The following is a 25,896-nucleotide window of genomic DNA, read 5'->3' on the forward strand; positions in this document are numbered from 1 at the left end:
GAGGAAAACAGAGGTATGGACTCAGGGTTTTTCAGATGCACTGACACAAGCTTATTTGTCAAAGATCAAATCTCCAGTGAACAGCTTGCCGCAGCTTTTATTTCCAAGACTTTGATAATAACATCAAATTGATGTTGCATTGGTGTGCACTGAGACAGCAAAGAAAATTTCAGAGATATTTGGAAAAGTACAGAAAAGGACAGAAAGAGAAGAGGGAAGAAAACTGATGTTTTTAAACAGCTTAAAGACAAATGTGTAATACTTTTCAAGATATAGTGCTGAACAATATGCTTTATCAGGCATAATGCAGAAAAAACTAATTTGAGAACAGCTATACTCTTGATTTGTTTCTTGTAAAAGTTTAACTTTCTCTCTGTAGAATGACATTTCAAGACATTAATGAATGGCTTGACACTCAGGAGTATGGTTAAAAAAAATCACACATTTGCCAGGATTTCAAGCAAGATGTTGTCATCCCTACAAAGGCAAACAAAATCCGTCAGCAAGAGTTGTTTTGGCGGGGATGAATGACTAAGGCCTGTAATTCTTGACAATGTTTTCAATCAGAGGGGAATATTTTTAAGCTTCTTAAGTGTGATTCTGCTAGCTAGAGCATCTAGCTAGTCTTGGGAGCACTAGAAAGCCAAATGCCATGTCCCCTAGCTGCTAGCATTTATGAAATATGTAATTCCTTTCAAATATATTTTATGTCTCTCCTCTCTCTTGCATCTCCTGCCCTTTTAGAAAACAGGGACGACTACCAAGAAAAACTGAAACTCTCCTCTCTGCACTTTCAAAAGTATGTTATAACCATTAGGCCATATTTCTAGACCACTTGACTTCCCTCTCACCTACATTGAAATTGTGCTGCTGCTAGTTAACAATACTAATCTCAATGAGTCAAGCAAAAGCAAGCCTCGAAAAACATCGTTACTGCTCCCAGCTTCCACTGAAGACTACTACTGCAATTATGAATCTCTAGCTCTATTACTGTATTCAGCATCTTTGACAGGTGTCTATACCTCACTAATACACATAGCACTTAACAGTGAGCAAGACAGGGGCAGAGGGACTGTAGCACAGATGTGAAGAGGCAAAGACAATAAGGAATCTCACAGCTCACCCCTTTTTTCTACTCTACCACTCCTCCTTTTGTCCAGGTTTCATTCTGCAAGTGCCACTTGATACACAGTGTGTACCAAAAAATGCTTATTTTAGAATCTGTAAGTTAACAATAATATACCCATCTCTTAGCTAAGGGACTCGGTTTCTTTGAAGGATTTTATACTGCAAAACTAAAACTTCCCATTGTGTTGGTTTTTCATGGCCAGGTTTCAATAGTGAGATGGGGAGGCTACAGGGATGGCTTCTCTGAGAAGCTGGCAGAAGCTTCCTCCATCTCCAACAGAGCCAATGCCTGCAGGCATTGACCTGTTGCTGTACAAGGCCAAGCCAAACAGTGATGATAGTAAAGCCTCTGGGATAACAAATTTAAGAAGGAAGAAAAGTTATTGCGCAGATGCAGTTGCAGCCAGAGAAGAGGTGAGTGCGAACATGTGAGAAGAACAACTCTGCAAGATCCAAGGTCCGTGCAGAAGTGGGGGGGTTGGGGGTGCTGAATGAGGCAGAACTGAGATTACCCTGCAGCCCATGGTGAAGACCATGGTGAAGGAGCTGCAGCCTTGCAGCCCTTGGGAGTCAGTGGTACAGAGATCCATATGCAGCCCATGGAGGAGCCCCATTCTGGGGCAGGGTTTTAGATGCCCAAAACCCAGATGTGACTCCGTGGGAAACCTGGAGCAGGCTCTTGGCAGGATTTGCAGAACCATGAAGAGAGAAAACCACCTTGGATCAGGTTTCCTGGAAGGAATTTTGCCCCTCTGAGGACCAGTGCTGGAGCCTGTTCCTGAAGGACTGTACCCCATGGAAAGACACCCACAACAGAGCTGGTCCTGAAGAACTGTAGCCTGTGGGAAGGACTCACACTGGAGAAGTGGAGGACTGTCTCCTGTGAGAGATGGTGAAGCAGGTAAAGGACTCCTCTCCCTGAGAAGGGAGCAGAGGCAGAAACAACCTGTGATGAACTGACCATAACCCCCACTGACTGTCTCCATACACCATGCGGTTGAAGGAGTTAGAGAACTGGGAATAAAGTTCAGCTGAGGAAAGAGGGAGAAGTGGGGTGAAGGTGTTATTAAGATTTGTTATACTTCTTATGATCCTGGTCTAATTTTGATTGGTAATAAATTCAACTCATTTTCCCAAGCTAAGTCTGTTTTGCCCATCACAGTAATAGATGAGTGATCCCTCCCTGCCCTTATCCCAACCCATGGACCTTTTGTTACGTTTTCTCTCCCCTGTCCAGCTGTGGAGGGGGGTGATAGAGTGGCTTTGGAGGGCACCTGGTATCCAGCCAGGGTCAACCCACCACACCCAGTAAGTGTATGCACTGTCCCAAGCAGGTGTGTAAACACGAGTGCACATGCACACAAACCAATTACACACCAGTTACACACTCATAACTGGTGACCCAATCCAGGCCTTTTCTATAAGCATAAATACCACTGAAGCAAGGAGAGGGACAATCAAAGACAAATAAATATTCAGGAACTGTCATCAAGCATCTTGAGAGCTTTCACATGCTTACACGTGCAATTCAAACATGTGACAGTATTGCAGATAATAATCCCTTCAAACTATAAAAATAAATCAAAAGACGGATGAGTAATTCTCAATTCTCAATTCTCAAATACTTCAAAAATCAATTAAAAAAATTCAAATTCAGGATAAATACTTTAAAAAAAAACATTAAGAGGTGCCATGGGAAAGAGGTCTCTGTGACCTCAGGACTTTGAAAGATGCTTGTAATTCACTTTTGTCCAAAAGACTCTTTGTTGGTGGTGCTTTGTTTTATTTTTTTAAATTTATTTTATTGTGAAAGCTTAATAGGTCCTTGCCATTTTATTTTACAATGTACGTTCACTCATTTTTACTGGTATTACTGCCATTAAAATTCATGAAAATGTAGGCATCATGTGCCAAATGTGACCCACATTTTTTTTCACAATCTTTACTTGAGTGTGATACAAACTCAAAACCACAGCATACATGATCCACTTAATAGAGGTCCTGCATAGAAAAGCTGACAATTTATTGGTAGATCAGTAGTCCTGGGATGGATATACAATGCTTTATGAGTTTTCCAACTACAGAAAAAAGCTGTTCAGAAATATCAAGGTATGTTTTAGTGTTTGTCCACTTACATGCTTCTTTTTGTTCTGAAACCAGTGTTTTCTGATTTTCTAAAACATACTTCCTCTTTCTCAGCTTCAGTTTAATTACATTGCTGCAGAAAAATTGTCAGATCATTCAAGCAGTGGAAGAATTATGCTGGATTGAAGATTAGGCTTTTCACTCGGGGAGCCTGTCATCACTGATACAAGCCTGAAAAGATGAGGTGCCCACATAGGGTTGAAACAATAAAGAGAACCAGATCTAAACATAAACATACCAAATGACTCAAATTGGGTAACTCTGACTAAAGAAAGATATTTATGTTACTCTGATTATTTATCTATTTTCATAGGCAATTAAGTAGAGCAATGCCAGTAAAGAGAAACAAGGACAAGAATATGGTTACCTAATGATTAAGAAAGTGAATTTAAATTGTTTTTTATACAGTGGGAAGAAAATCAGCTGGTTTTACACACAAAACTAGATTTTCTAGAATGAAAACTACACTCAATATTTCAATTCTTATTAAAAAAAAAAAAAAGCTCCTTGCAAAAAAGGTAACCAAAATTATTCTTCCCATCTTTAGCCTAGATCTGATTTGGTGGTGTACCTGCATACTGTCCTAAAAGTTGATACCTGGAAATTAATTTATCTTCAAAATAAAATTAATGCTGAATTTTGCAGAAGACTGGAAGTAATTCTTTGCTCTACCTGTATACTTAGCGTTTCAGCATAAATAAAAAATAAACCGAGTCTCAGTTGCAATATCTCAAAAAACTACATTTCTTAGTTCAGATGAGGAAGTGTTTTAGCTTTATCATATGCTTTGAGAGATCTTGAGTAGGTCAGAGGACTGTTCTACAAGTAAGAGAACATAAAAGAGATTCAGAAACTTTTTATGTAGAGAAATATTTTCTCATCTCCATATTCAAGGGTTTGTAAACTTAGATTTGTAGAGATTTCATGAAGAGGAGTCTTTTGAGACACATTCAGAGCTATCTGAGTTAGACAGCCATGTAGATTCATATTTACCCACATTCATATTTACCCTTATTTCTAATAATTTAAAATCTAGTTACAACAAATCATTACTTTATTTTGCAGACAAGATCACTTCAGGATCTCAGTGTTTGTGAAAGTTGTTTCTTTTCACCTGAGCATATTGCAGTATCACCTTTCTTCTTCAGTTGACATTCAGGTAGTAACAGTAGTCTGTGACTCCAAAGCATATTTCAGTGGAAAAAACTGTCCTTGTCTGCAACAATTTTCTCTGTTGGTCCAGAGAGCACGCTTGTTGCAAGCTGAGATTATTAAGCAAAAAAACCCCACAAATAATTGGCATTTAAGGTTTTGTTTTCATCAAATTGATTCTCACAAATTATAAAAGTTCTATTTAACCTATTATTTTTTGATCCCTGTAAGGTTGTCTAGAGATTTCTGAATGTGTGTCAGCTGTTGCTGCAGACCGTGGCGCCCAAATTCACAGACGTTAACTGACAGTCTTGTCTCCAACATCATTAGCAAAACTTTATTGCTGTAGCTCTGCAGACCTCATCATTCAACAAAGGAAATTATAAGATAAGAGTTACATTTCATATTGATTTTGATGAGAATTGGATCAGACCTTGACTGTCTGGTAGTTAAAGTCTCATTCTCATTACATACTTTGTACCAGGAGCTCAGTTATTTTCCTTCCTTTATTGACTTACAGAGGCTTTCACAGACTGTTTAAATACAAGTCAGCAAATATGTCAAATAAGGTACTTTTCACAGTGCACCTTGGCTTTTTTTGGCAGACATAAGTCACCCTGATGTTTAATGTTCCACAACCTTTTTATTTTAAGTTTAAAATTTTATGCTTCCTAGATAGTACATCCCAACTGCATTAGGCACTTGTTCAAAGTCAGCTGTGGTCACCAAGATGCTTTTCATTGACTTCATTAGAGTCTGAAATGGGTTCATAATCTCAGGTTCTGTGTCATCTCTTTTGTGAACAGGCTTTTGAGGTCTTATAAGAACTCTTAAGCATGAGTATGATGTAAATGAATAAAAAAAAGGAGATTGGGATGCACGGATACAAACTAGACATAAAATTACATCTAAAGATAAGCATTGTGGATTGCATCCTCCTGAATGCTGGAGAAAAAAATCCACATTTACTTAGAAAAGCACTAATCTATTTTTTTCCAATTTTCAGAAGGCTTTTTTTTTTTCCCCAAGGTGTACAATATCTTGGTTATAATTTATTTTGGAAAGGTCTTTAAACAGTTAAAAGGTCTAAATAGCATAATTATCAGAGTTGAAAGCACGTTTAATCACCTTTTGAAGAATAAAGTGTGCTTAGTGGATTTCCTTTAATTAAGCTTTCTAGATGACTCAGACAATAAAAATATTTTTGGAAACTTTTCTTTATTACATTCTGCAGCAGGTAAGTTAGGTCAGTAAATATTTCCAGAGCTATTACACAGGGAAAAAAATTGTGCCACCAGCTTATTATCTCTATATATTAGAGTGCATTCCCTTCTCCACCAAGATGAACTGACCTCAAGGATCCTTCTTTTAATAGAAAACTCACAAAGATAATGTGAAATGGCATTTTGATGACATAACCTGGAGGAAATTAAAAAAATAAAAAATCCAAATGTAGATCTGAAAGTGAAAATGGCAGCCTAAAATTCACTAGCTCATTACAAAAATAAATTTTAAAGTAATTTTGTACTTTATGAACAATGCTTATGTTAATCCATCAAAATGAGTATGGGCATCATTTTTTCAGCATCCAACCTATTTGGCCTGATGAAATTTGATGACAGGAGGTCAAAGATACTGCTATATAAATATTTTGCACCAGCTATTTACTCAATAAGTGACCAACACAAACTTTTATACTCTGATCTGTGACTATAGCTAAAGTTATTTCCCTGATTCTTTATCTGGTTTTTTTTTTTAAATGTGACATATTCCATTTTTAGACTGACACTTGCTTTATAAACCAGTGACATACTTAAAATGTATACCTATGACTCAGTTTTTGGATAAAAAATAACATGCAACACTCAAGTGCATTCAGTAGGTATTAAAACCAAGCATTAAATAATAAAGGCATATATTTGAATAGAACCTATCCATAATAAAGAGGATCAGCTTCTTTATTTAGATTAAAAATATTTTGATGATAAAATATAACAGCCAAAGTATATATCTCAAGTATTTTAAGACCACTTTAAAAATCAATACAGTGTGTACCATCATGGGACTAGAAATTATGTGGAAATGATTAAACAAATACAATTTTAAAGAAAAACTTAGGTGATAATATAGAGTAAGGAATACTTTCTAGAAGATTATATACTAGATAAGTAAATTTCTTTTTCTTCTTATATAATTTTTGAGCTGATCATATACTTCCCTAATGAACTGTAAATTCAAATGTCTTCAACAAATATCTTTCTAAAAATTTTGCTTTATAGATTGTACGTCTTCAAGATGGACCTGTTGATTGTGATTAACTCAATAAGTCAAAGTAAATTGATTTTTTCCCCCCGAGTATCTCCAGAAGACACATTCTCTGAGACAGGATAATCCTGGGAAAATCTGAAGATAGATTAGCTGTTAGAGTTGCATTTAAAGGAATAGCACTGGAATGGGGTGTGTGTATATATAGGTATGTACTGACTGTCTGACTTTTGACTTTCAAAGGCATGTGTATGCTTTTGGAAAACTTGCTTTCTGATATTTTCCTGCAATTGAAACATCAAAATAAATATAAGAATAGAAAATTTACTTTATTAGACTGTTAAATTAGAATTTGAGAGTTTTTTCTCTGCCTCTCAATGAGTATTGCAGAATTTTCTCACTTTTTCAAGAACATCTTTAAAATTTTATCTTGAATATTAGTAGGAAGAAAAGAATAGCAAAACCTCATCACATTTAGTGTGTGAATTCCCTTTCTTTTTTATCACAATCGAATAGCAAAAACCTGAGGAAAAAAGATTGAAGGAAGGATTGCACCTATATGCTTTTTATCCAACCACCATAAATAAAATGTAACTTGATAAACATTTCAGTTCTTATGATATATTTCTGCATTACACCACAGAGAAAATTGTTTTAAACACAATTCTAACCAAAATGTGGATGTTCGTAAGTAAATATTATTTTCTTCCAGAAAATGATGTCTTGAAGGCACATTAGTCAATCACCAAAAAACTACATATAAATGGATTAGCAGCCCTTACAATCAAAAGCATCTACTATTATGCAAATAAATACATTACAAATACCTATTTTATTAGATTCTTCTCACTTGCTACTGAATTCACAGTCACTCACTGCTCTTATCTTGACAGAAGCTGTGGCCTGATTTATTTGACTTCTTAAAGACTGACATTAGATGTGCAATTTATTTCTACTGAACATGCTTTAAACTCACAGGCCCATGTCCTGGACTATGTGTAGAGCAGCCACTTTGTAAAGCAGAAAAGAGCCGTGAGGGACAGATGAAGAAATTACAAGTAAACATTATTAATTTAGACTATAATAACTTTTCTTTCTTATACTTTTTGGTTTTTATCAAGATCAATATAGTTATATAAAAGTATGGAAAATCATGCAGAATAACATTCATATCAAATACAAGGTAATACTCTGTTGTTTTCATTAAATTTTGAAGACATATCTTCAACCTACTTCATTTTCTATTTTATTTCCACCAGAAAAAGCATCCAAAATTACTTTTCCTCAAGCAATTATTACAAAAGGTACTGTGCTTTTTCTTACGAAGAATCCATTCAGTCCATCCATCTCTGTGGGTCCTAGAGTGGTAGGTCAGATTTTCTGCCTAGTTATACACTTTGTTATAAATGACACATCTGACAGACTTTTAGTAGAACCTCCTTGCCTTCCTAGGTGCCTTTGTACAACAATTATGAGGCTTTGGATGTGGAAGGCCCATCAATAAATGATGTAGATAACTGTTCATCTACACCAGAGATATTGCCAGGATACGCCCAGTATCACACCACCTCCATGAAGATGACCCCCTTCAGAAGGGAAGAGAGGGTTAAATATTCCTGACAGACCATCCTCTTAGGGAAGTCTAATGACTTTCTGGGGCCCAGCTTATGAACACGACTAGCAAACTTCCCAGCCTGATACAGCCTTTTGATTACTATCCATTACTGCTCTTCCATGTGGGTTGTGATGAAGATGCCACCCATAGTCCAAGACACAATCCGTAGTCCGAGGACAATCAAAAGAGACTTCAGAGCCTTGGGATGGTTGTTAAGGGAATCTGGAGCACAGGCTATTTTTTCTTCTATCCTTCCAGCTGCAGGGAGAGACACTGGGAAAAATAGGCTGTTCAGAACAGACAGGAGAGGAAGGAGAGGTAGAGGGGCTGCCCTCTACATCAAGAAATGGGCCGCGTGTAGAGCTGTCTCTAAAGAACAGAGAAAAGCAAGCCAAAACCCTGTGGGCAATAATCAGAGACCAAGGCAACAAAGGGAACCTGTGGCTCCTGTCTCCTGCAAGCTGCCTGATCAAGAGGAACCTACTGATGAAGTCTTCCTCCTGAAGCTACAGGAGGCATTTCACCCACTGTTTCTCATCTGCCAGGGGGATTTCAACCACCCCAACATCTGCTGGGAAAGTAGCAGGTGAGCTGTGGGCAATCCAGAAGAGTCCTGAAAAGCGCTGAGGATAACTTCTTAAGCCAGCTAATAGACAGCCCTGCCAGAGGGGATGCAATACTGGACCTGATGGTCACCAACACAAGGGAATTAATCAGTGCTGTATAGACTGGAGGTGGCCTGAGCTCCAGTATCCATGCACTGTTGGAACTTTCAGTCATGAGGCTAATGGGTCAGGTGAAGAATAAAGTAAGGATCCTAAATTTTACAAAACCATAATTCCAGCTGTTCAAGGATTCAGTCAATAAGACCCTCTGGGAAACTGCCTTAGGGACAAGGCAGCAGAAGGCAGCTGGCATAACCTTAAGGGTGTTCTTCATAGAGTGGAAGAGCTCTTGACATTCACATGTAAGAAATCAAGAAAGGAAGGCAAGAGACTTATATGATTGAGTCAAGGCCCGCTGGTCAGACTGAAAGGCAAGAAGGAAAAGGAAGTGGAAGCAGGGACGGATCTCCTGGGAAGAGTATAACATGCTGATAGCTTGTGTAGGGATGGGGTCAGGAAAGCCAAAGCACAACTGGAGCAGAACATGGCAAGGATATAAAGAGAAGTTTCTACAGGTATGTCTGACAGAAAACAAAAGTCAGAGAAAGCACACTCTCTGATGAACATAACCATCAAGCTGGTAGCAACGGAGGAGGAGAAGGCTGAAGTACTCAATAACTTTTTCGCCTCAGTCTTCACTGGCAACCTCTCTTCCCACACCCCCTACTTGGATGGACAGGGCAGGGAATGGGAGAACGAATTCCCTTCCACTGTAAGAAAAGATCAGGTTCGTGACCACCTGAGGAAAATCTGAACATATGTAAGTTTACGGAACTTGACAAGATGCATCCTAAAGTCCTGAGGGAATTGGCTGATGCAGTTGTCAATCCACTCTCCATCATAATTAAAAAGTTATGGCGAGCAGGTGACGTCCCAGGTAAGTGGAAAAGGGGAAACATTGCACCCATTTTTAAAAAGAGTAGAACGGAGGATCCAGGGAACTACTGACCTGCCAGCGTCACCTCTATGCCTGGAAAGATCACAGAATAGATTCTCCCAGAAGCTAGGCTAAGGCACATGGAGGAAAAGGAGATGATTTAAGAGAGTCAGAATGGCTTAACCATGAGCAAGTCCTGCCTAAACAACCTAGTGGCCTTCTATGGCCGAGTGCCTACATCAATGGACAATGGAAGGGCTACAGATGTAATTTATCTGGACTTTTGTAAGGCCTTTGATATGGTCCTCCAAAACATCCTTTTTCTCTAAACTGGAGAGATACAGATTAGATGTATGGACTGTTTAGTGGATGAGGAATTGGCTGGATGTTCACATCCAGAGAGTAGTGGTCAAAGGTTCAATGTCCAGATGGAGATCAGTGACAAAGGGTGTCCCTCAGCAGTCTTTATTGAGAACAGTACTGTTTAATACTTTCATCAAAAACATAGAGGGATCGAGTGCACACTCAGAAAGTTTGCAGATGACAGCAAGCTCAGTGGTTCAGCTGACACACCTAAGGAGTGGGATACCATCCAAAGGGACCTGAACGTCCAAAGGAGTGGGATACCATCCAAAGGGACCCACCTTGAGAAGTGGGTCCACGTGAACTTCAGGAGGTACAAGGCCAAGCACAAGGTCCTGCATCTTCGTGGGAGTCATCCCTGGTATCAATACAGTCTGGGGAATGAAGGGATTGAGGGTAACCCTACTGAGAAGGACTTGAGGCTACGGATGGATGTAAATTTGGACATGACCTGAAAGTGTGCTTGCAGCCCAGAAAGCCAGCTGTATCCTGGGCTGCATCAAGAGTGGCCAACAGGTCAAGAGAGTTGATTCTGCCCCTCTAATCCATTCTGGTGAGACCCCACCTAAAATATTGCATCCAGACTCCACAGGGAAGAAATTAATCCATTGGAGCAGATCCAGAGGAGAGAATCAAAAATCATCAGAGGGATGGAACACTTGTCCTGTGAAGACAGGCTGAGAGAGTTGGGGTTGTTCAGCCTGGAGAAGAGAAGCTTCTGGGGAAATATTATTGCAGTCCTTCAGAATTTACAGGAGGCCTATAAGAAAAATGGTGATAAACTTTTTAGCAGGGCCTGAAAGATGGTCAATTTTCACTAGATATAAGGAAGACTTTTTTTAATGCTCAGAATTATTTTCCAGATTTATACATGAAATTCTGCATTCCTCGAAACCAATGACAAAAAAATTCTTGTTTTCCTAAACTCCTAGCTTTAAAACATTTTGGGAAATGAAACAAATTAAATGAAACAATAAATTGAAATTTTGATGACAATCTGCTTTAACACTCTGATGAGGAGCTAAAACATTGAGATATTCCACAGAGATACCTTCACAACTACATCTTGCAGTATTTGTTCAGAGAAATTATTTATTTAATTAATTTCACTGGAAAGACTGTTAGGGAAAATAGTTCAAACAAACTTCACTCCCCACTTTACAACTTTCTGATCTCTTACAGCATGAGAAGTAGATGGATCTGTTTCAGGGAATTGTACATATCAGTTTAGAAAGCATACAGAATTGCTTCAGTGAGAAATATGTCTCTATTACCCTATGCACCATGTTACTTTACTTCAGTTTCCTGAAAGAGGGGAGTAACCATCTCACTATTGTCACCTTGATGCCACTCAGTAATGTCAACATATTCTTATCAGCAATAATCTTTCCAAAATACCACCACAATGTTTGTTATATTAGTCAGAGAGACTAGTGAGTATTGAATATTTTAATTCCTAGGATAAATTTGTAAATCCTACTACCCAGGGTTCACCCAAACCTTTCTATCATCACTATTTTACCCTATTAAAACAAATAGACCTGAAATTGTCCTCTAGCATATATAGAATGCTAAAACTTTTTTTTGTGCAGCTGAGATGTACAGGTGTTCCTATTACTTTTTGTACCATGAACTTTCCCCATGAACTTGTAGTTTTAAACTACTCTCCCCGAGATTTTGCAATTATTTTTGAGTGAATTATAAGCAGTTGGTATGAAATGATTCCATTTGTTAAATTCAAACTCAGAACATATTTCATTATTTTGGTTTGTTCTTACATCTGTTTAGGTATTATTTAGTTCTTTGATTTAACCTTCAGTTATTAGTCATTTAAAAAGTTATACTACTAATTCTTAAATTCATGAAAGTCCCTTAAGATCAGTATTGTTTAGTCATTCTGTGAACAATACATTAATAAATTTATTGATTCGAGTTTAGCACTTAGCTAAAAGACTTTTATAGTGCTGACAATATTTCAGTAGGTCAATAAAATAAGGAAATACAGGGTAAGTCAGTCAATAACTTTAACAATATCAATTTGTTTGGGTGCCAAAGCTTCAGATCAATCAAACGTGCATGCAAATAGCTCTATTAAATCTAATCTGGACCGAGAAGATACTTAAGCATATAATGAAAATGAAAATTGAACCTCTTCTTTAATTATCTGCATAAACTGCATCACCATCAGCATGAAAAATACAGTTAATGCTCTTTTGGTAACAATCAACTGCTTAACCAATGGCTATAATACTAAATTTCTTTTAAATTTAAGGTCCTGGTACAGCCAAGTACCTAATTTCTGGTATAACTTCAAGTAAAAGCCTGGTTAAAGAAAAAGGAGTGATCAATGTAGTGTTAAAAAAAATGAGTGCTTAAGGAACTCACTGAAATATATCCCATATAATGAAGGAATGCACATTCTTCCCTGTAATTATGTATCTTATCAATAAGTGAACTTGAGAAGCCAATGTAGATAAACATTTAACCACTACCTAAACACAGACCTCAATCCTTCAGGTGTATCTACTAATTCAAACCTGCATCATTTGAAACCTAGCAGAGAGTAATTTTGAAACAAGCGTTTAGGTGGGGAGTGGGCAAGAAACGTGAAAGAGAGGAAGGAAAAGTAAGATAATCTAAGAAGAACCTAAGTTTATACTCTTTATTCTATTGTTTGATGGTATCCTGACTAGCTTTGCAGCTTTTGAGTATAATTTTCATTCACAGTTGTAAAGTGTTACTCCTTGTTTACACTGATTGTGTAAATCTGGAGTGGCTACATATTTCATAACCAGACAACTATAAACTAGTTCTTGTAGTCACATGGATTTCATGATACCTTGCTTTACAAATATGCTGAAACGGCTGCTGGATCAGAAAGAAAAACCCTGAGCAAGAGGGTCTGCTAAGCTATAGTTTAATGCAGGATTTCTGTGCCCAGGAAGTGAGGAAACCAGCTCAAATATGTTTTTTTCCACATGAGTCATCTGAATATCTAATGCATATGTGCTCACCAACAATCTACAAAGTATTTTGAAGATGGGGAACTGGCTTTCTAATTCCAATTTTTTTAAATTTTAAGTATGTATAGATAATTAAATATGCATTGGATTGGAAATAGACTGATATAATGAGAATTACTCTAGCCTTCTAGTAGAAGAGACCTGACTTACAGTTCCTTTTCCAATGAATGCTTATGGGTTTCTTATTAAAGAATTTCATATTAAGGTATTATTGGAGCAAAGGACTAGAGTGCAATTCTTATTATTCTTCTCTAACCAGAAGGCAATAAAGTAATTCTTCTTCTCTTTCTGCTTCAATGAATATTTAATTATTTCATGCAAAGCTGAAAACTTCAGCAAGAATATGGCCACCCTTACTGTATCCCATAACCATGTGTGTTTGACTATTCTACCCAACAATTACATAGAAGGAAAAGGTATCTGTAAGAGATGTCCATAAAAGATGTGGGTTTTCTTCACTCTTTCTTGTTTGGAAAAGCATTTTACCAACTGAAGTTTAGTATAAAAGCATGTGGTATTACAGAGTCTTGTCTCACATTTTTCATAAGACAAATTCTGTATCTCAACAGATTTTAGTTGCCATAACTCCCATGGAGAAATGTGCTTCTTTCCAAAAGGGTGTGGCTATTTTGTAGGAAATGTGTAAATACTGAAAAAAAGATAAAACTAAAAATATGCTCTTTTCTTCACCAATTTTAATTAAGGACTTCTTGCCAACCAAATATCTTGTGATTCTGTTCAAGTTCTTTGTTTGCCTTTTTAATAATTTCTCTGGACAAAGTAAAAAATACTGTTTCCTCAAATCACCACAATATCCAAACTTCTCAGAGAAGTGCTGCGTAACCTGAATTTAGGCATCTTGTTCTAATAGCACAAAAGACATTTCTTTCAATAACAATAATATTGAACACTTACTGTCATCATAAGGTTCACATTCAACTTCTTGGTAGCTGAGCTTACACAGCAGGCATGGATTTTGTAACATATCTCAAGCCCCTGCATCCCAGGTGCACGCTGCAATTTTATCTTACCTGGATATGGCCCTGCTTGTCCTGGTCCTTGTGGAAGGATGCCTAGATTCAGAGGGGAGAGCTGATTCTAACTTGCACCTGTAATAACCCCCAGTGACTACTAGTAAAGCTGTTTAAATAAAAAGAGACACAGAAATGGCAAGAAAGAAGAAAAGAGGTAAGTTGAAGAACTGCAAATATTTAGAGTTATAGAACTGATAAGTGTAGCAGGTGACTGGAATAGATTCATAACAAAAATTACATCCATGCATGAGGATTACCAGCCCTGCTCAGAAAGGCAATGAACAGAAGAGATCTCTTTCCCCTGCATATTTCTGGGAAACAGAGTTAGATTTACCATTATAAAACCAAGAAAGAAAAAAAAAAATTAGGTAGTTGTAAGACTGCAGTACAAATATGCCACATGATGTTATACTAAAAGTGTTTAGAGCTAATGACATTCATGTCACTGTTCCTATGACCTAAAATGGAGGGAAACCACTACACCTCAGTCTCCATAACAAAAACAAAGCTGAACAAAGCTTCTGATGCTTCAAAATCCACAAAGCAGTGGACTTCAACTACAATGAGACTTATAATTTTGATATAATGTGTTGGATTGTGAGCACAGGGAATGTCTTCCTACAAATGGGGAGGGTACTCCATTGAGTAACTGGCCTTCTAGGCATTTGTGCTGAATTATAATATTCCCTATTGAACACCATGAAGTGTTCTAATTGTTTTTGGTGCTAACAGTGCGATGGACTATTAAAACAGAAATTTAATTGTGGGAAGATCACAATTTCATGAGGATAAAAGCTATCATTGTTCTCATAAAAATTGTGTCTACATTTAAAACACAATTGTTTTGCTCTAGATAAGAAAATACGGAAAAGGTTCTCTGGGATGGAGTCCCAAGTGACACGTCAACAGCATCACTTTCAAATCTCTCTAATTTAGAAAGAAAAAGAAAAAGGGGGAGCACCATGTTTAGCATGTCTGATCAACCTGAATTTGATTCTTTTTTTTTTTATTATTGTTATGGATAACTACCAATGTCCTCTATTTGGAATAAACTGCACTACTTAATTTAAAAACAAAAGCGAGACAAATATAAACATTTGAATTAGACCTCAGCAAACATTAAATGGCCTGTCAATCAGAGAGATAATTACATTTATTACAACTTCACCACATTTTTTATTCATATAAATTGGAAAACGACTTATTATCTTTTGGGACAGGTTAAGTTGGTTGCACTCAGTTCTCTTGCTGCTAAAAGAATGTACTGTGATATGAAATGCCTCTTAAAGCTTTTATTCAGTATACAGACTAAATGAAGTGTAGTTTTCTGATAATTACCTTTCGCAATACAAGCTACATAGATTTTCTACATCACTACACCATACTTCAGTATCTGAGCCTTTGATGACAAATTACATTTACTTTTAATATGTTTTAGTCTGTCAGATCAGAAGAGAACTTTCTGATAAATCTGAAATTTCAGGTTTCTATGCTGATTTATGTATGAGCATCTTCAAGACTGATTGCAGCAGTGGAAAAAAATTAGATATAATGACAGTATAACTGGTGACCTAAATTTTATCTTTGCTATAAGATATGCCCTAACTGATTATTCCTGAACTACATCTACTAGCTAATATCTGTCTTCCATTCTGCAATACTGTCAACATTTACCATTGCTTAGATATTCTCACACAATTAAGATTTTATCAAGTATTTAGTTAAATTGTTTTCATCTACATTTTAATTTTTTTGTGAATACCGCCTTTCTTGGATCAGAATCTATCTTCTAATAAAAGTAAAAGGTCTTTAAACTTATCTGTCTATAGGGCTTAGGAATTGTCCACCACAGAAGAGCTTCTGTTTATAAGAGAAGTATTTTTACTGATATGATGATAAAAAATGATAGATATTAAAAGACTGGAAAACCAGGAGACTTATCAAATGCCATTACCATAAGAGACCTAAATGGGGGCTCAGATGACACACATGATATGGGCTTGTTCACTGCTCAACATCTTCCCTTTTTGGGTTCATCCTCCACTTCCACAGGTATAGAGGCTGCAGACAGACTGGTTTCATCCTTCTCTGTTGCTTACATCAGGAGTTACTCCCCATTCAGCTTTGTATAAGTAACAATAAACAAGTGACAGCATGGGAACCTTGTTAATATACAGACCATATTGTCATGTCTAGCCACTAACAATATGTATTAACTTTTCTAACAAAATTGCTCAGTGCCATTAGCAAAAAACTAAGGACTGGTGCTTTATTCTACATTCACACATTTACTAGAATACCTGGTTTGTAGACATGATCATCCTTCCAGGGACTTTGACATATTTAACATTTAAAATATCAATTTCATTTAAAACATACCATTTCTATTAAATTCAATTCAAGATAAGACAATTCTCCTAACTATATTCTAGTGTATTTTAGTGTCAGCAAATGACAAAAGTATCTGAGGTGAAGTTGTAGTTTACCTTAATCTCATTTAATCCTATTGGATGTCTGATTTTCATGAAGTATCCTAGTGGTGGTAAAAAAGGCCAATTGAATAGTTAGCTGACATTATAGCAGGTAATTCAAGTTATAATTTATCAGATATGAACTAGAAACCACATGAGCAATAAACTTAGATCCATTAAGGTAATTTTAAACTCATATTCATAAAATGGGAATTTTGGCTAGTATTTTAAACACACCTAAATGAGTTAGGGACCCAGATCCCAGTGAAATTCTTCATCTTGAATATAATGAGATTAAATCCCTTAGGCTGTTTTGGAGATCTTAATCTTGATGTTTTAGCTTAAACTACAGTAATTGAATGTATAATACATGTTGCCTGAAGACATGATGGTGTTCACTTCAGTTAATAAAGGTCTCCAGTCTGAAAAGAAATGTACATGGATTATTTAAGAACCAGAGGAATATTATCTTACCTTACTGTATGTTAGAAATATGCATTAAATCTGAAATGGTTTTGTGCTAAAAGTATAAAATTCTAAGAGGTTTCTCCTGCCCTTTTTCCAGATATTGACAAAGAACTTAAAACTGAAACTACACAACTTTTTGGGGGATAAAAGGTGAATTCTGATTAGGAAAAAACCTGTTTGCTTGCACTGCAGAGCATGCCACTTATCATATACAGATGGGGATTCATCATTTTCAAACAAAAATGAGACATAGCCTGCATCTGGACTGACTGAACTCTTGAGGAATTCCTTTAGCTGAAGAGTATTAATCCTTTATTGACAGTACTTCTTTGTCTCCTGAGTTATATTTTACTTTTGTAATCAAATGGAAATTTCACATTTCTTGTGCAAAACTAAGTACCAAAAGTCAAAAGCAAGGCTTTTAGTGGTTTATTTAACCATTTAGCCCCTAGAATGCCAACCCTGTTCTAACCTATCTATCTTAGAGTTCGATTTCCCATAAACCACTCATTTTTGTAATCCCCATCAACTCCAACCCAGCTCCTTTTGTTTTTACCACCATTTATATAAACTCTACAAATTATTTAGGAAAATGTTCATACTTTGGTGTGAATCACAGGTGGATGTAGGGCTGTTCAAAAACACAAGGAAATTAGCATGCAGACATACATAGTGTGATCTGGGCAAACTAAGATTCAGAGAACACTTCTACATGTAATATCTTGATCTATTAGTACAATAATTTTTTTTTTGTCCTATTAATTCTATACCAGATAAACTGTCTTTTGAGCTGTTTTCTTACCTAGACAATCATGTTAAAAATTATTAACCAGTAATAAGTTTGCTGAGTTGCTTTGCCACTGTTTGTTCCCTCCCAGAGTTGCGTGTCATATCTCACACCTTGGGAACTGATTGCCTTTTATAGAATCATAGAAACATAAAATGGTTTGGGTTGGAAGGGACCGTAAAGATCATCTAGTTCCAAGTCCCCTGACATGGGTAGGAGCACCTTCCACTTGACCAGGTTGCTCAGGGCCCCACCCAACCTGGTGTTGAACACTTCCAGGGATGGGGCATCCACAACTTTTCTGAGCAACCTGTTCCAGTGCCTCACCACCCTCACAGTAAAGAATTTCTTCATAGTATCTAACCCAAACCCTCTTCCAGTTTCAAACCATTTCCCCTTGTCCTATCATTTATGGGATACTTACATGATTTTTGACAAAATCCCACACTGAAAACAGCAGCTTTGACAATAAACAAACAGCCCTTTTTTGTCTGTTTGTTTATTTTTGCTAAGTGGACATACCTACATTAGTATATCAGTTTGGATTTGAATTGTGCTTTTGAAATTAACCCATAACATTACCTACTGTGTTTTATGCCATTTTATAGAGAAGTCTCAGTCCATGCAACCTGTTGAATGTATTACTTTTCCATCTTTCTGGATGAAGCTAAACAGCACAGCAAGGTTCAGGAGATACCCTAATGCAAGCCACTTGTTAGTAGGCATTAATCCCATGATACCAGAGTTGAGCTAGAAAAACAAAAAAAACCCCATGAAATTTAAACCTAGAGATGATGAGTCCTCAGAACTGTCTGGTTTTCTCTATAAACATTTTGTGTCATACTCCTTAAATACTGCTTCACTTAGACCTACTGGTTCCATAGATGATCTATCACATTGAGTTCACATTGTATGCTAAAGAAAGTGAGGGAAAGAAGCAGAAAACTTATTCTAAGAGAATGGATAAGTTCACAATTACAATAAATCAGAATCATTATTGCAAAATAAAAGCATTAAATATGAAGAAATAATTAAGGCAGATGTAAAAATAATCTGTGGTGTACACTTTCATAATAATTGGGCTATGACAACAGAAGTATTACAGAACAGAAGCAAATCTTGAAGACTTTGTTCATAGCAAAGACTGGTCTTGAATATTGCTTTTACCAGTATGAAACCTGGATGAGGAGGACAGAAGGACATGGTGTCAAATCAGTGCATATGAACATGCATACACCATCTGCATGTGCATGGTAGCAGCTCTGTCATATTTAGGGATAAATTTGTGAATATTACTGCCTCTAAGAGTGAGACAAGAGCAAAGAATGTGCAGACTGCCCTAGAAGTGTTTTCTCTGTGCAGCCATGCTGTTGCTAAGCTGTTGAGGTCTGTGATTCTTGAAGAGAATAGGTGAACACTGAAACAGCATGGAAGGTGACCAAAAACCCACTAGAAGGCATTTGACAGAGTAAAGGGAACTGTTCACCAAGACTGTATTACAGAAAAGCTGCTTCAATAAGAATGTGAGAATGCTTCAGTAAAGTACTGAAGCACAGCTAGAAGCCTGTACTGCTTAGGCCCTTGACAGCTAAAGAGGAGAAAACACTTGGCTGCTAGAGGAGCTTCTTGCTGTGGATTTTTTTGGAATGGAATGATTCCACAATTAAAGGAGATTGATAAGCATTTTGATAATGAGCCATTAGAAGACCTTTAATGACACTTTTGAAAAGTGCTGCTGATGACTTTACACTTCTGCTATGACTCATGGCACTGCAAGGTGAGAGTAAGACAACTGAGTAGTCATAAAGGATGCCACATACATCAAGCAAGACACAGACTCAAGTAACTCATGGATGCTTACCAACACATATAAAAGTCTTTGCATCTTTGCCTTGAAGCCTGAAGAAAATTCAGCTGTATTCAGGAATGCAACAGAGTGTGCCAAAAAAAAAAAGAATTAAAAATTGCATTTCAGTATTTATCAGTTCACAAGAAGGAAGTGACACAAAACATCATTTCCCTGTTATAGTACAATAGGAAAAAATGGGTTTGTGTGAGACTGAATTTTGATTAAATAAGCATTGAACAACAGTCCTGGAAGACTTTAAAGCTAGTTTCACAACCTGGATAAAGATCTTGATAAAGTCTGTATATCTGAGTACAGGTTGACTGAAACCTAAGCACAGAGTATGCAGCTAATGCTGATGTTTGATAGCTCATTGCCATATATAGAGATTATAATTAGTGTAGAAAATGGAAAGTGACTGATTAAAGAACAAGTTTCTACAACCCACTGAAATTCCAGACCGGATAATTAGAAAAGGTAACATCATATTTAGTGACAAGTATTGCATAGCTACTGTAGATTAATACCTCATTTATTGAGATGGTGAACATTTCAAAAATATTTAGGAAATGAAAAAATTTTTTTCAAGTATCTAAGGTGCGAGGAAAGAGGCACGTAGTACATGACAGTGTAAGATGAAAATCTGAGTACCAAGTGTTTTCTTCTGGCCACTCAGAGAGAAACAAGAAAGGCAGTCAGCAGAAAAGCTGCCTGGTACTGATGGCATATGAAAAATAAAAGAAAGGTAGTAACAAGTGGTGATATCTAATCATGTCACTAGACATCATTCCAGAGTCCAGAGAGTAGGATAATAGGTAAAGAAATAAGGAAGAAAACTTTGTTTCCTGATTAGAGAAAATGTTGTCAGGCTAAACTTACTTCGTAAGTTTCTGATTTTAAAGCTCTTGTACTGCATTGACAATTTTTAAGGCTCTTTAAAGGGTGAAGCTTTGCATATCACACTGTCAGGTTGTTGATGTCACTTGTGCAGTCCCATTTGCCAGCACTTTCCTTCTTCCATTCTTTGCATTCTTATCCTGCTCAATAGAATTCTGTCAGTCAGCAACTGTGCTGTGGCTGAAACTACCTCTTGGACCATACGGTCACTCTATCATTGTAGCACCTGGCAAAGTGCTGGCTTATACTTAAGCAAGGCTTAGAACTTCCACACCATACATCATAAGTACAACTCACCCTTCAAATTTTACTTATATTAGTTTGAGTAATAAATCATAGTTCCTCTACTGAGACAGAACTCAAGACCATTTTCTCATTTAATAGCTTTCATCTGTATGATGTTCCCTATAATGGATATCACAGTACACTAATGAGTTTGCCAGTGTTATCGGAAGATGTATCACCATTTACATAGTTCCTTTGTATCCCTGGAATGACTGTATGAATTTATAATTTCTCTTCACTTATATAGGTAAAAAACCATCGTCTATTAAAAGTACTTTGAACCATTCATCTTCACAATGTTCTTAGTGTACAGTTACCACTATGTTTTCTCATTAATAGTGATTTGCTCTGTCTTACAGAATAGTCAGTATTTGTTTAAGGTGACTGTGACCACACACAAAATTATTTCATTTTAAAAATAGAATTAAGAACTGATCTACAGAATACGGGACTTCCTTTATTTTATTCATAGATAATAACGTCCACGTCTGGAAAACATTATTAAAAATTATAGAATGAATTCTACTATTTCTACTTGAGAATCATCTGATATTTCTGTAAGAGTATAGAATAAGATTTTTTTTTTTAATGAAAAGGGGGGAAACACATTAGCACATTTGAAATACAGAGGAATGAAGAAAGATGGACGACAGATCTTCTGCAGCAGAACTTTAAACCAAAATGCTTGTTTTTTTGAAATGAAAAAGAAAATCTGAAAAATTTATGTGGGTTTGCAACTTATTTTTGTTATTGTAAATCTTGTGCTTAAAATTGCTATCAAAACTAAAACTAAAGATTCTATAGTCTCAGTGGCATACCCTGAATGAAGACTAGAACTAACTGATCTGTGGGCCAAAAATTGTTCATTAGCTGACAACATCCTCTAAGAACTGTAAGACAAATGTTTTCTAGCACTGGTGCTCTTGGGACCTACCTTGATAATGTTTTGAGTTTTTACACAAAATTTTGATTTCCACATTAGACAGGACAGGGAAAAAAAAGGAGGGTGTCTCTGAAAAGAAATAAAATAAGCCACAAGTTACATGGTACATAAAATGCTTCTAAAAATATTTTCAAGGTTTCTTATTAGTTTTGTTTTATGCAAGACACAGAGACTGATGCACCTTCAGCACAGCAATTCATTCTAGCCTCCAATCTTCACAGACTTCATGCATAAGCAGCTTTATGTACTGTGAATGACTTCATTACTTTTTTCCTTTACGTCAGGTTGTGTCTGAACACGATTGAGCTATCATGGCTTTAGGAAATACTGTCGCATAACAGGGAAACTATGAGGATTCATACTATCTTTTTTCACTTTCTACTGCTATCAGCTATGAAGTTGCTATCTGAGCAAGTAGATTTAGTAAACTTTTCTTGAATGAAGACTGTGAGACAGGAGACCGAGTCCCTCTACTCCATGTGCCTCTGATTCAAAGAGGTACTTAGGAGCTGGAATTTCAGTGGTTAATTCTAGGAGAACAAATTCCCTATTTATCTACTACATACCCAGTTTTCCCCAGATAATGTACTCCAAAAAACTGGAATTGGTATGTCCACAGTTCATAGGCCATTGTGTAAAAAATAATTCGTGAGGTAAGAGTTAGAGAGCAATAGAGTGAGTCCAACTCTGGAGTCTACTTATTGTACCCCAACACCTATGTCTGTTCAAAAGGGGACCTCTCTGAACTATGAAGCCACTTCCATTCCTTTCCCCTCCACGTCCACTTGAATCTGAGATACATGCTTCTCCTCAACAATTCCTGGTTGTGCCTTAAGCAGTGGAGTTTGACATTTTATATCTCAGGTCTGCTGGATTGATTTTTTGAGTTAATGATCTACTTCCCTGCAGTGGCATGACTAAACTCCCAGGTTTCCAATGTAGAATAGAACTGTTCTAAGGACTTCTATATTAGAGGAAATAAAAGAAGAGAATTGAAGCGTTTTTCCTTTGCAATGAGCTTTACAGAGAACACTAAAGGACTGGGTAATCCAATTTGGAAAAAGAAGTCAAAGATACAATGTAGCTTACATGGACCACATTGTGGTTTCCCCAAGAGACCTCAAATTAAGCAGCAGTTGCCTTCTAGCTTTTCCGAAGGGAGGGAGATAATGCCATGATGACTCAAAGATAGCCTTTTCTCAGCAGTATTCAGTGAAGATTTAGGATGATACATTTGCAATGCCACAAAGATAGTTGCTGCTTATTTTCAAGGTAAAAAATACGTGGGAAATAATCTTCACACTTGAATTTCCAAATGTTCCACTATAAGGATATCACTGTGTTGAGACAAAACTTTATTCTACCCAGCAAACATTGCGGTTGATTATTCACCAAGAAATATCTAGACAACAAAATTCTAAGAAAAAACCTGGCACCAATCACAGTCAAATACTACATTTGTGCTTGCACCAGTAAGACTAAATGAAGGCTCACATCTGTCTTAGTGATGGGTACTCCCTATTGAGCAAAAGTACACAGGATGTTTCATTCAGAAAGTGCAATGAGATTTACCTTCCCACCCAAAAAAGCTCATTATGGTGTTGTTATTCAGATAAGAGCACACAAAATACATCACAATCCTGTATACTTTCTCATAAAAATCCATTTCTAACACATGAAAAACTGGCTATTCCTCTGCTGACGGATTTTTTTTCACTACCTTTTGGAGGTAAAAATCTCTAGGTTTTTTCAATTTTGGGGATAAAACAAAGATTGCCAATATTATATGTTTTAGATATCTGTTTGTTTGGGGGTTTTTTTAGTTTCATTTTATGTTAAAAGATTGTTAATAACATTTAGATAAGCATAATACAAATGTTAAAAGAGCACCATTTCCTCCTGGTTTGTTTTTGGCTATCCTGCTAATGCGACTCATGAAAATTTTTATAGCATAGTGAGTATATTTTGGGATTCCTAAAGACAAGGCAAGCTTATAGATGACTGTGCATACCAACAATATATGTTTGTTATGAATAGATGATGTGGGTTTAAATATGTCCCTGCCTTTTGCCCAGGCCTCTGGCATCAAGCAGTCGCATTATTGAGGTGGCCAGCACCCCAAGACCCACTCTCATTCATAAGTTCTTTAATAATGGCTGGTTCAGTCTATTATAGAATGAATTATTTATTTAATAGACAAAAAAACCTAACAGACATAAGACTTAAAACAGACTATTACTACACAGGGATAAGACAAAAGGGAACACTGGTATTATACACGCAGGATTAAAGGTACCTATTAATTTTATAGCTAGCAAAGAAATAATAGAATTTAGGATCCAATGTGTCCTAGGTTACAATGTAAGGTGTGCCCACAAGCATGTATTCTATCACCATCTTCATGAGCTGTTAAAACCAGCTGGGGCAGTGCTCCCTGCCTCCTCCCTCAAGACTATGTCCTGTTAATGGCCCATCAGTGCCTTATCTCATGACTCATTCCATTGTGAGATGCTCCACCCAGAGGGAGAAACCAAGCACCCCATCCTGGATATAAGCTGCAATTTTTGAAGACCACAGGCAGCCTTTCCCACTGGATTTCCAGAGGACAAGAGCTACATAGCTACCACTGGACCTTCTGAGGAAGACCAGATCTTTCTACGCAGGATCACTGCTTCAACAGAACCACATCCATTCACTTCAGGAGGACTGCAGCCACCACCTTATTGGACTGCTGCTGCTACCCTGACTAACAGAGTCAGGTCGTATCTGACTCTGTCAGTTTAAATCAGTTTTTTCCCTGCCTTGTTTATATATAAAAATATACATATATATATATACACACACACATATTAGTAAAGAACTGTTATTACTGTTTCCCATATCTTTGCCTGAAAGCCCCTTGATTTCAAAATTATAATAATTTGGAGGGAAGGGGGGTTGCATTTTCCATTCCAAGGGAGGCTCCTGCCTTCCTTAGGCAGACACCTGTCTTTCAAACCAAAACACAGTGTTCCTTACCATCCAATTCCTGATGCAGCACACATTGAAATCCTTTCCCTCAATTCCCAGTAAAGTAACTGCAGAATCTGCATCCAGACTCCAGGAAGAAATCTCAATGTTCTCAGACTGTGTGTAGGAGACTTCTGCCTCTGTAATAAACTGTAGTACTGTTGGGGTTTTAGGAGCTCTCCTGGGGTTTTTTTTCTGTTAAAGGAATTTTCCCCATACGTGTTGCTAGGGGGACAAATGGCTGGGCATTTAAGAAAAACAAAAGAGGTGGCTATAGACGTTGGGTGCATCTGGCTACTCTTTTGTTTCACCTGGGTGTGCGAACAGTCAGTCCCCAGCACTTTGGACAGAGAGAGAGGCTGCTTTCTTCAGCTGCTTTCCCTTCTGCCGGAGAAGCCTCGGGATCCCAAGCCCACCTTTCCTGCCCCGCTGGAAGCCGGGCTGTGGCCGCCCTGCCACCGCCGTTGCTTCGAGCCTTCGCTGCATTGTAGCCCTGCTTGCCCTGCCTGCCCAGACCTCCGGGGGGTTCCCCGTTTGGATACGTCTCGTCTGCCACCTGGGATTTGTGCTCATCCCTGCCGCCCCAGCCTGCCGTTCCAGCCTGCTGCTCCTGAGGGTCCGGCCGGACACCGGGATCAGCTGCCCAGGGGTTTGTGAAGCCTTTGTCCCATCCCTTCCCGGGATCCCGGGGCACCGGTGCCGCGTGCTCCCCGAGCTCGCTCCGGAGCGCCCCCTGCAGCCGCGGGGGAACCATCGCACCTGCCCTGCTCACCGGGAGCCGCCAGCGCCCCTGCCGGCTGCGAGCGGAACTGCACCCAAGGGGAAAGAGCCCGACAGCCGAGAAGGCTGGGACTGGGTTTGTGATTGTTTGCTGTCACTGCCATAGTTATTGCTGTTTGTTCGACTGGTTATACAGATACAGA

At 37.6% G+C, this 25,896-nt stretch overlaps 1 long non-coding RNA gene across 1 annotated transcript in view; it reads left to right on the forward strand.

Annotated features, from left to right (window-relative positions):
- Positions 1-16,512, forward strand: part of LOC121674455 — a 110,026-nt gene extending 93,514 nt beyond the window's left edge. The window contains exon 6 of the long non-coding RNA XR_006019623.1: positions 745-16,512. This is a non-coding gene — a long non-coding RNA (uncharacterized LOC121674455). The remainder of the gene's footprint in view (positions 1-744) is intronic.
- Positions 16,513-25,896: the final 9,384 nt, after the last annotated feature.

This window comes from Corvus kubaryi, unplaced genomic scaffold, assembly GCF_017639235.1.
Source record: "Corvus kubaryi isolate FWS band 111438036 unplaced genomic scaffold, C.kubaryi_AGA036_p1.0 68, whole genome shotgun sequence".
NCBI lineage: Eukaryota > Metazoa > Chordata > Aves > Passeriformes > Corvidae > Corvus > Corvus kubaryi.